We start from the raw sequence: 11,642 nt of genomic DNA on the forward strand, positions 1-11,642 counted from the left end.
ACTTTCAGCAGATAATTTTCACAGCTGATCTTAGTTTACTTAAGTAAAAATAATAAAATCGGTTCGTATAATCCTCGCAGCGGTTAAACAGAATGCAATGTTTGTCCGAAGCTATTTTTAGAATCAGTGCGCTGCGCTATTCGGGATAGTGCAGCTGTGCGTGCTATCCTGATTTAAAACTAACTGAGAGAGGTCGACTAAACTAAAGCTAAAACACTATTCTCACGTATTCTTTACTTATATTAAATTTTGTGGTCAAAAGATAGCAGGTTTTGCTCACAAACAAACTGTTCGGGGAAAAAAAAGAAAGCTCAACTAGAAAACAAACAAAAAACAAAGTAAGGAATGAAAAGAAAAGAAAACCAAAATTTGGAACTTATGAAGTGAACTGAAACAGTTGAAAGTAAGACGACCAGTTATTCCCAGGCGGTCACCCATCCAAGTACTATACTGGCCCTTCCGAGTTTTACTTCGGTGATCGGACGAGAACCGGTTCTTTGTTGGTGGAATGGCCTTTATTCATGAGCGCGTTTAGATTACCAACTTTTCAGGGGGAAAAGAAACTCAGCTAGAAAACAAACAAAAACTCAAGCACGAGGAATGAGAAGAATAGAAAAACAAAATGAAACGAACCAAGTGAACGGAGGCATTTGAAAAGAATAGGACAATAAAATGAAGAAAAAAGTCTACAGCACCAGTTATTCCCAAGCGGTCACCCATCCACGTACTACGCCACGTTGACCTGTGTGTGTACGTTGTGTATAAAGAGAATATACATTAAAAGCGTGTGACAAACTAAAGTAACATAAATGGTGAAAGGTTAAGTGATATCGATTGAGGAAATCTTAGGGCTTACTTAAGGTGGGCTGGAGTGGTTTGGGAAGCTCGCTTTATGGTTTACAAAGTAGTGTTTACTGCCATATTCGAAGAAGAATCGATCATATCCAGGAATGGCAGGTATGCGGGGAATCAGCATGTAATGTAATATGAGTAGTACACAAAATACGGTGACTTAGTGTTGGGTGTCCTGTGTTTGTGTTTGAAAAGAAAGTACATATGAAAGGGGAAGGGAGGGGATTGTATGTAGTATGGGAAAAGAGAGAAGAGATGGTTAGTGTGTGTAACCATCATCTACCAGGGAGGGGGGGGGGGGGGGGGGGAGGGAGTTTGTATGTAGTGTGGGTAGAGAGAAAAGAGATGAGAGACGGTTAGTGTTCATTCAGGGACGGGGGGAAGGGGGAGTGGGTGAGGTGGGATTGTGCGTAAAGTGAGAGAAGAGGGAAGAGTTGCGAAATATTTATTGTGTGTTCAAGGAATGGGAAGCGGGCTGAAGGGGAATTGCCCTACTTCATAATGACGTCACGGTTTGTTTACATCGGCTAATAAAATGATTAAAATTTAGTTCTTTCTTTCGAGATATTTAGCGTAATATTTAGTTGTTCTTGCCTTCGCCAGCTCATTAACCAAATTTACTTACTCATGTGATTTAAGGTGTGTAGCTGTCATCCCATCCCCCTCCAGCGACCATGATCCCTAGCGTTGAAACAATAGTTTGTTTTCATGTGACGTCATTATGAAATAGGGCAATTGTATGTAGTGTGGGAGAGGGGAAGATAGATGGTTAGTGTGTGTTGAGGAGAGGAGTGGGGGGGGGGGGGGGGGGGCGAAGGGGGATTGTATATAGTTGTATTGAAAAAGAGAGAAAAGATGAGAGATGTTTAGTGTGTGTTCAGGGAGGGAGGTTGAGGTTGAAAGGATTTGCATTAGATTAATCCTTTTTAAGTAAAATAAATTACTTTTAGATCCAAAAAGGCATTTCCCGCTCATTTTGTTTGCAAGTGTTTATTATCGTTTGATCGAAAATTATATTTAAGAGCAGCAGCAGTAAGGGGAACTCGCGGCCACCCCCCGGAATTACATGGGTATTCCCCGCGCTCACGTACGTGCGTCGGCCGCGGGTATTACCCGTAAGGTCGTTCTGGGTATTACCTGCGTAATTCGATTCGAAAAGCTCTCTACGGGTTTTACTGGTGCCCCACATTACTAAGTTAAAATATTTGTCTTACATACGATGCATGAATGTAAAGAGTTTGTTTATGACTTCTGTGTAAAGTGCTTGAAACCTAAATTTGTTACCCCACCGCCAAGAAAGCTTGTTTGTTGTGGTAAGAAAATGCAAATAGAAGATGACACGTCAGCGCAGTGTTACGAGTGTGGTAAGAACATTCGTAATGTCGTACCAAATGCTACCAGAGAGCAATATTACGCCAATGGAGGTCGTAAGAAAACACCTTATAAGAGAATAAAATACTTTAGGGACTGGATGAGTCATATCCAGGCTTTACGACCAGTATATTTAGACAACGAAGTAAAGGAGAAAATCATAGACCACTTAGAAGAGCCAACCCCGCAAAGTCTACGGAAGACATTGAAAAAATTAAAGCTAGGGAAATATTACAAAGGCATTCCCTATCTTTTGTCTGAAATTACCGGGAAGTCTATTCCTGAGGTTTCTGATATGACAAAAGCCGAGTGGATGTTTTGTCGGCTGGATAAGGATATTCCTTATTACCCTGACGTAATCTACGAAGTATTTCACGAAATCGACCCCAACCACCCCCTATTAGGATGGATTCCGAGGCGACAATAACATATTACGCGTAATAATTCACTAAATAATTCATATTACGCGTAATAATTTGCTAAATAATTTATATTACGCGTAATAATTTGCCAAATAAGGTCATGCCGTGTATTATGGTATAAATCTTATGCCATAAGACGTTGATTACGCATAATTTCCAGACTGTCGTTCGATATGTAAACGAAATCCCGTCACGCTCTTTTCAAAGCAGATGTTTACTGAGCAAGCTTTCTTTGAAGCTCTTCTTTCGCTTCTTGGTAGATCTTTTTGCGAGATTCCTCGGAAAGATCTTTTACGACTGTTTTTTATTCCTTATGTCCGTCTTTAATTTCTCGTACTTTTCCTCTTCGGCTAAGATAAGTGAGAATTCTACGTCGTTTATCTTTCTGTCACGCAAAGCCTTTGAAACAAGGTCGGTAATAGTATTTACTTTAGCCCTTGACAGAGCTATTGTCGTGTCATGCTTGGATATTTTGCTTGACAACTGTTTCATAATGCCCGTAGCAACAGCCGAAATGATACCACAGGCTGCCCCAACGCCGGCCAAAGGAACTCCAACGATTATTCCCGGCCCAGTAAGTGAAGTGGCAACGCCGGAGCCCGTTAACACAACAGATATGGATCCTGAAGTTATCGCAATTTTATGTAGCGTACTCCGGGCTCTGACGTATTTCTTCCTAACTTTTTCGTAGTGTTTTGTTTGCCCTTCCAAGTAAGCCAGTATTAAGTTCGCTTTATTCAGACGAAAGTTTTCTGTGTTTAGTTCGTTAGGTTCCTTAGGAAGTTCAGGATAAAGTGGAGGTGCTGATGGTATAACATCCATTATATATACTAATGTACGACGCTTTTGGGAATGATATTGAGGAGCAGCCACATCATGACAACAGGGATTACTGGAACTGGAGAGCGTTTAGGAAGATGTTTCCACACGCAGACGCCAGTAAGTTTGAAAGAAGACCCGATGGGTTTACTTCAACGGCTCCAGAATGTACAGCAATGAGGATTTGAAACCAAAGGAGGTACCACATTATGTGACAAAGAAGGCACCCGAGCATAAAGAAAGGCTACCTAATTTTCCAAAGAATCTATTAATAACCAACCAGGATTATCCATTTTACGATGCTGAAGGTGGCGTAAACAACTTTGATAAAATAGTGACGCATTTAAAGATCCCAGTGGGTAAGCAAACCTTTGACGTAGTAATAAGGGATATCTTTAAGGATTTTAACCTTAAGCACACTTCAGGAAAAGAAGCCCACGAATGGTTAAGGGGACCTAACTTTAAGTACTGGCCGCAGCAGTTAAACTTTGCCGTCTGGGCGGCTACAAAGGGCTGCGGGGTTGCCGCGGATATGTTCGACATTGCCTTTCTAAGGTTCCACGTTGCCTTTACTATGCGGCGCATATTGAAGGAGCTTAATGTACCATTACCGGGGGAAAAGCCATTCAATAGAATGGATAACCACTACGATTCCGCTGCCCTAGAAAGGCTAATGAATGAGTTTAAGCCGCAGCAAAAAGACTTTCGTTATCGGGAGGGCGCCACGCATGGCTTGGGCATTATCTATGCTTGGCATGTTGACGGTGTGCGTCCGGCAGACATGTATCATCAAAAATACCCCGGGGTCCTAAAGTTTTACGACTTGGGTGGTCGCAAGAATGACGTTACGCTGATTAATAGGATTGAGACGATTTACCCCAGTCCTTGGGATCCATTCGTATTATTAAAAGGAAAAGGCCTAAGAAACCTAGCCAGGATTAACCGCAGCATTGAAGCATTCGTCTACTGCACCCTGGGAGCGCAGGTAAATACCCGCAGCCCCATTGTTGGTTCCCAAGGTGCTTCGCGGGAAACGCAACAAGAATTCCTAACCCTGTTTGAGTCCGCAATAATAGAAAATGACATATCCAAGTCGGTGCAGAGATATCAATTAGCGGTGCAGCAATCTAAAGTGCGGTTAGATTATGCCTTGAGTCCTGGTTGTTGGTTAATGCCAAGTAATTTGGTCATCAACGCCAATTCCGTCGTGGGTTATAACAACAAACTTCAACGAGCTACTAAGGATATGAAGTTTGGGGTGAATGACGTGAACTCTGATACTACCAAGGGCATTCCTCACTTCGTAGAGAAGCCAAAAAAGTCACACGAAACGAAGCTACCCGCAGTTAAGAAACCATCAAAGAAGGTTTTGCCCACGATACCTGAGGAATATGACCATAACTTACTAAAAGCCGGCTTAACAGCTGCAAGCATTGGTCTGAGTTATTATATATGGCGATGAACAACCCCTACGTAGCTGGAGTGGATTGCGTTTACACGACTTACGCAGGCGAGAAAAAATACGCCCAGGCATCTTGGGTGGACGTCACCGGGATGTCCGTGGATTTGAACTACTCGGGAAAGAAGTTAATTCTTTGTAGTATTTGCATTGGCACGAGCGGCCATGCTAACGTCGGCTTCAGGTTCCTGGATGACAATGGCATACTGCAGCCTATGCGTACGAAAACGAACAACAGGGAGCCTACGCATTTTTCCGTAGAACCCAACCCCAAGAGCGCCGAGAATCTATCGGTTTGGACTTTCCACATGGTGGCCGATTGCCATGGAAAGGTAAGGCTGCAAATACGCGTAGACGATTCTGGGAGCGTTTGCGTAAATAGCATGGATGACCAAAGAGACTACGTTTATAATCACAAGACCATCAGCACTCTTACGGTGCTTAGTCTTTAGAAGGGAATTTATTCCCTGAAATATATGAACCCACACACAAAAGAGAACTGGCTTCTTTATTATTTAGAGGAGAAATCGTATGGATGGGGCGACAGTTGGCGCGACACTGGGTTGTTGGTAAAGGTTGGGGGTTTGGGATTGATTATGTGCACCATTAGCGTTAGCGCGTGGAATAACTGTAATATTGGGTTTAGGATTGTTGATGAGACCAACACCCCATTATTACCTTACGGGAAAAAGACAAATAACAGGGCTCCGGCTCATTTTACGTTTGAGCCCTCGATTACGAGCATAGAAAACCTAACGTCGGTGACTTTTCACATGATAGCCAATTGCCAATATGCGAAGCTTCAAGTTCGCCCCAGCGATGGTCACCCCTCAGGCTCCCCAAAAGGCTTATTCAGAATAAATGCCATCAGCGCGCCTTTCTAACGCAGCCTTTTCGTTTAACGCCTCCAGCCGGTCTAATAGGCTTCTAGTGGCACGCTGGAAGCCTTTTAATCTTGCGACGTCACCCATAACTTCACCATCTTCATCAAAAAGGGGTTGCGGTTTCGTCCAGCGGTTTTTGTCAGGAAATCTCAGGTCTTGGACGCTTATGAGGACTCTGCCGCCACGCTCGGTAAGCCTTACTTCGTCTGAGTCAAAGTTGGAATACGTATCTTTTAGCCGCTGCATGGCCGAGTTTACGGTACCTAAGTCCTCTAGCTCTATGTGCTCGCGCGTAAGTACGTACTCGCGTGCTTTGGGATGTCTTTGGGCCTTTACAATTCTATTCCTTAGGGAATCGTCAGGTTGTTGGGTGGGAAGCAGCGGTTCTTCGTCGCCGTCGTTAATGTCAGCCTGGCCTTCCTCAGTGGTGGGGTCGAAGTCAGTAGTTTCGTCTACCTCCATTATATATGATAAGCTCAAAGTTAAACCCCAATGTATTACCTAAGCAGGTTGGCGGGCTGAAAGCGGAACGCACCTTTCACCGGGTCACCTTTACGTCTTCTAGCGCAAAACCAGGAGAAACCTTGTATGTAGGCGTGCCCCGCCTAACGGATAACCTAGTATTGGTTCCCGGTACCCTGGCGTTAAGGTTTGACCTAGCAATACAACCAAGCACCAAGGACAAGCGTTACACCGTCAATAACGTTGGCAGGAACCTTGTTTCTAAGATGAGAATCAAGTTTGCCGGGGAATCCCTCTTGGACTTAAATAGGTACGATCTGTACACCACGTATAAGGATCTGTGGCTAACAGCCTTCGACCGTGCACAGCGGGTGGAACAAGGAATTGGAAGCGTTATCCTTCGTAAGCTTCGCAGCGATACCAACCCGGCGCCTACGGACTCCAGTGGAGCAACCGCAGTAGCAGACGCGACGAGGGTAAAGAACGCCTATGGTAGCAAGCACGTTATCCCTTTGGACTTTGAAGTGATTACGAACCATGGTGTGTATTACCCCAGACAGTTATCCGAGTTACAGTTTGAAGTAACCTTGGCGGACACTACGAACGTCATTGGAGGAATGGACAGCGCAATTAGCGGGGCCGTGGATCCCTATTCCATCACCAACTTAGAGCTACAGTACGAAACGGTATACAGTGAAGAGCTGGCACGCAGCGCTGGCATGGAATACAGCTCCGGCAAGGCATTCCTTTACGACCACGTAGTGATGTATAAGACGTTTAGCTTCCTGGATAAGACGGATGAGGTTATCAACCAAAGCATTAACCTCCCCCGAAGAAGTCTCACGGGGTTAATGTTGGTGTTTGCCAAGCCCTACGAGGCCGGTAAGCGCGACTCCGAGGCCTTCCACAACCCCAACATCACTAACGTGGGGGTAAATGTCAACGGCGTTCCAAACAAGGTCTACTCCCAGGGAATAAAGCCCGCAGACGTGTACAGAGAGGCCATGCGCAAGTTTGGCGACCAAATTAGCCCTGAGGAATTCTTTAAGGACAAATATGCGCTGTGGATTAACATGCGCACGACCAACGATGAAGACCTACATGGTCAGGGGTTACGTCTAGTAAATACGCAGGATGGTATAACATTGGAGATCAAGCGCACCAAGAACACCAGTGCGGGCGACGGCGATAAGATAAACGCGTACGTCTTTGTCGTGTCTGACGCGCAACTGAGCATAGAAATGAATCAACTAAAGAGCGTTGCATATTGATTCGTGCTCCCTCATCCTAAAAACATTAAGATATTCCTTATGTATAACATGCTTCGCGTATTCGAAAACAACAACACCAAACTGCAATGCATAGTGCAAGGCGAAACTTTGTACTTCAAAGCGAAGGAAGTGGCTGCTGCGTTAGATTACGAGAACACGGCTAAGGCTATTAGCGACCACGTATCTGAGAAAAACAAGAAAAGGCTGGGCGAGATGAACATAACGAATGGTTATGCTTCTACTATGCACCCACGTTCCTTATTCTTATCAGAGCCTGGTCTGTATCAACTAATATTTAGCTGCAAGCTACCTACAGCCGTGGAATTACAAGATTGGGTTTTGAGGAAGTCCTACCCGCGCTAAGGAAGACTGGTAAGTACGAATTAGACAAGCGCTTTAATAGTCCTAACAAGTTGGTATTCAAAATAGAAAACGAATTCGACCTGCATAAAAAGGTGGTGGACTACATTCGCAAGTATTACCCTCAAATGCTCGTAACGCCCGGCCTAGGCGAACTGCAGGACAGCGACGGCAAGCGCATAAAGTGCTGGCAGAAAGGATATCAACGCGGTCAACCTGATCTGCTCATCCTTAATGCTCACAGGCGATACCGTGGATTCTGCATCGAGCTGAAGACTCCGAAAGGCAACGGGGTATTGTCTGAGGATCAACGCCGCCTCTTAGACGGCTACGAGGAAAATGGATTTAAGGTCATGATAAGCAACGACTACGACGACGTCTGCAGAGCCATCACGGAGTATGCGCGAGGAATTCGCCTGCCTTGTAGGTGGTGCTGCAAGCGCTTTAGGAACACAGACACTTTAAAGACGCACTTAAAGATATTTCATAGAATATATGGCGTTTGAGGCTGTGAGGCAGATACACTGGAGAGACTTAAAGGAGGGCGTTACCTACGAAATAAAAAATTATGTAGCCTTTGACGATATTGACAGGCTACGGTTGTTATTGGCGCACGAGAGTGTCACGTACAGGCTGTGGGCGCCGGATCGCGTTCGTTACGTCATCGAAGGACAGGAGTTTACGCATGTGAGGTCGTATGGTAAGAAGGATGGCCGCTGGGCGTTTGACGTCGCAAAGTGCATCCTTCCTTCGGTCCTATGCGGGTAAGTGCGTCGTTTAAGTGGGGTTCGTCGACAATGGGGGTCGGCGACTCTTTTTTAACGATGCAGTCAGCAGGGGGTTCGCATGTAATACAGTCCATATATTGAAAGGGTTATTAGGAACCCTCCAAGGAATGCTGCTGCGTAGTCTATCATATATTTTAAGGATGGCCTTATTTTTATTAAGATCTTATTAAATGCCCTGGAAACTATTTTAAGGAATGTCTTATTATTATTTATTCTTATTAATAATGAATAAATAATAATAAAGGATATCTCAAAATAGTTTCCTGGATTCGCTAAACCCATGTATGGGCCTACCCTGAGGTTTTCTTAATCTCCTCTCTTTTCTTTGCACGCGCCATTTCAAGGCGATCGACGTATTCTTGAAACGTTTTGGGGCACTCTGCGCTCACGTACAAACATTGCCAGATATGTTGCTCGCTTCTGTTACACCCACACTTTGGACAATCCGCCTCCCAGTATTCTCTGTCTTCCCAACGCACACCTTCAACGCGGTCGAACCATGCAAAGCGGTCGTCAATCTCTTTCTTACGACGTATCAAACGGATAATAGTCTCATTTGGACAACAACGCGCAGCAACGTCGCCGTGTTCCTCACAGGCCACAGCGATAAGATCATAGCCCGTAAAGCAGCGGAACTGATGCCAGTCGCAATCTACGCTTTCCTCGCAGCGCTCACAGATGTTCTTCAGGCAAACTCTGTTATCCACGTGGTACTTTAACATCTGCTTGCTGCTGAACAGACGATCGCAGTGTTCACAGCGCTTCTTCCGCGACTTTCTACAGACCTTATTTTTGACGTGATATTCGAGCATTTGCTTAGAACTAAACTCCTTATTACATTGCACGCACTCCATATATAATAAGAATGTAATAAGCCTCATATGGGATACTTCACAAAGTCCTTAACGGACTCCTTAGCCCATGAGGCCATCGTTAACAGCGCACCAAACCTTTCCGCGCGCTTCAGACCACACATTTCATCGTACAACTCCTGCAAGCGCTCTTTTAATCGATTGATCTCCTCCCTTTGCATTTCGATGGTGTCTCTCTTATCTTTAACGTCGTTAACGATTCTCTGCACTGCTTCCGTAGGCTCCATATATATATCAGAAAACCTTACGGTTTTCACTAGTGGATTTCGTTAGAAATCCTAGTATATTATGAACCCAGATCACATGCCTTGTAACGCTCTGATAGTAGGACCCACCGGCTGCGGAAAGACCCAATTCGTGGTAGAGCAGCTATTAGGACCCTTTAGATACCGTTTCGACTATATCGTGCTATTATGCCCCACCTACGTGAATAACCGCACCTTGACGGGCGTGGGCGCGAAAGATGACGACTTCTTTGTAGATATCTTAGACCCCAACGAGTTATCCAGCCATCTTAAGTTCTGGCACAAACAATTCCCTAAAGATACACAGACACTCCTCATACTGGATGACATCGCCTGCGGGGACGACGTAAAAAGACGCAACTCCGAATTAGTGAAGCTCGCCTTTAGCGGCAGACACGACAATATTAGCGTTTGGTTGCTCTCCCAGCAGCTTACCAGCGTCTCTAAGCCTTTTAGGGAAAACATAGGCTCCCTGGTCGTATTTTATACTCCAAGTAAGTCAGACCTGGAAACCATCTTAAGCGACTACGGCGGTGAGATATCCAAGGAACAGTTACACGAATACATGCGGCATCTAAAAACACACCAACATTCCAAGATGATCTTCTCGTTGAGGTTTCCGTATTCCATAAAGATCTGCGATCTTTAACTCCTAATGTATATGGAGATTGAGCAGTTGATAGATGACGCCCCCACACAGTTAGATGAAAGTAACCTTAAGGAACAACTTAACATCCTTGTGTCTTCTGGGAAGTGCAAAGAAATGATAGGCAAGGAACTTACCCATGAGCAAGTTAATAAGTTGTCGGAAGAGGAGGTTAAGAAGTTCCATAAGAGGTATGAGGCCGCCCTTGCAAGTAAGACCACGGACGCCGTAGCAGACTCCGCTATCCGACTTGCCACCAAGCTTCTCGGACTTGCGCTGCCCATAGACGACGTGGAGCAACTGCGGAAGGACATAAGCGAGGACTATGTCATCGCCCAAGAACTTAAGATAACCTGTGGGTGGTTGTCTTTGAAGTGCGGTAAATTAATGGCAGTTGCCTCTGCGGCACTTCACGTAGCTCAGCACGTCGACTTGAAGGAACTTACAACGTCTTGGAAGGACTTCAAGAAGGATAGAGAAGTCGAAAAGGTCTTCCAGGCGGCACTTGCTGAGGTACCTGATCAAGTACCTAGTTAAGTCATCCTTAAGTACTTGGTCAGGTCATCCTTAAGTACTTGGTCAAGTCATTCCCAAGTCATCCTTAAGTACTTGGTCAAGTCATTCTTAAGTTACTTGTCAAGTCCTTCAAGTCCTTAGATATAAATGAGTGAACCAGAGTCGAAGGTAGAGCAGCCCCAAGAGGAGCAAAAGATTACCAAGGCTAAATCTCCAGGCAGAGTCGCTGCCGGAAAGAAGCTCGCAGAGATGAACAGGAAGAACAAAGCAAAGAAGGAGGAAAAGGTGGAGGAAAAAGAAGAGGAATCCTTTATTAATCCTGGGTACGTCATCGGCGCGTTAGGAGTTGCTATAGCAGCAGCCAGCCTCTACTTACAATGGCGGGCTACGAAGCCAAAAGTACCGCAGGAGCCTAGAAGCAAAATACCCGTAATGGAGTAATAGCAAGGTCATTTTTATGCGTAATAACCTTCTCGCTTTGTAATATAATGTCAACCGCGTTATTGAAAACTGTTGAAGAGGCAGCCATTATTACTTCCATTGTTGCGGGTATTGGTTGGGTAGGTAAGAAAGTGCTCAAAGAAGACTTTACTGAAGACCCAAGCAAGAGCTTCGCTAACTTTGCTAAGATGACCGCTGCCGTGGGCGGGGCTATCATGCTACAGGATTACCTAC

At 45.0% G+C, this 11,642-nt stretch overlaps 1 pseudogene; it reads right to left on the reverse strand.

The window, feature by feature from the left end:
- Window positions 1-400: 400 nt before the first annotated feature.
- LOC148909346 (5S ribosomal RNA) lies at window positions 401-520 on the reverse strand (annotated as a pseudogene).
- Between the last annotated feature and the right edge of the window lie 11,122 nt (window positions 521-11,642).

This window comes from Actinia tenebrosa, unplaced genomic scaffold, assembly GCF_029948245.1.
Source record: "Actinia tenebrosa isolate PJP-AT-01 unplaced genomic scaffold, QUT_ActTen_1.0 PGA_scaffold2__45_contigs__length_23673736, whole genome shotgun sequence".
NCBI lineage: Eukaryota > Metazoa > Cnidaria > Anthozoa > Actiniaria > Actiniidae > Actinia > Actinia tenebrosa.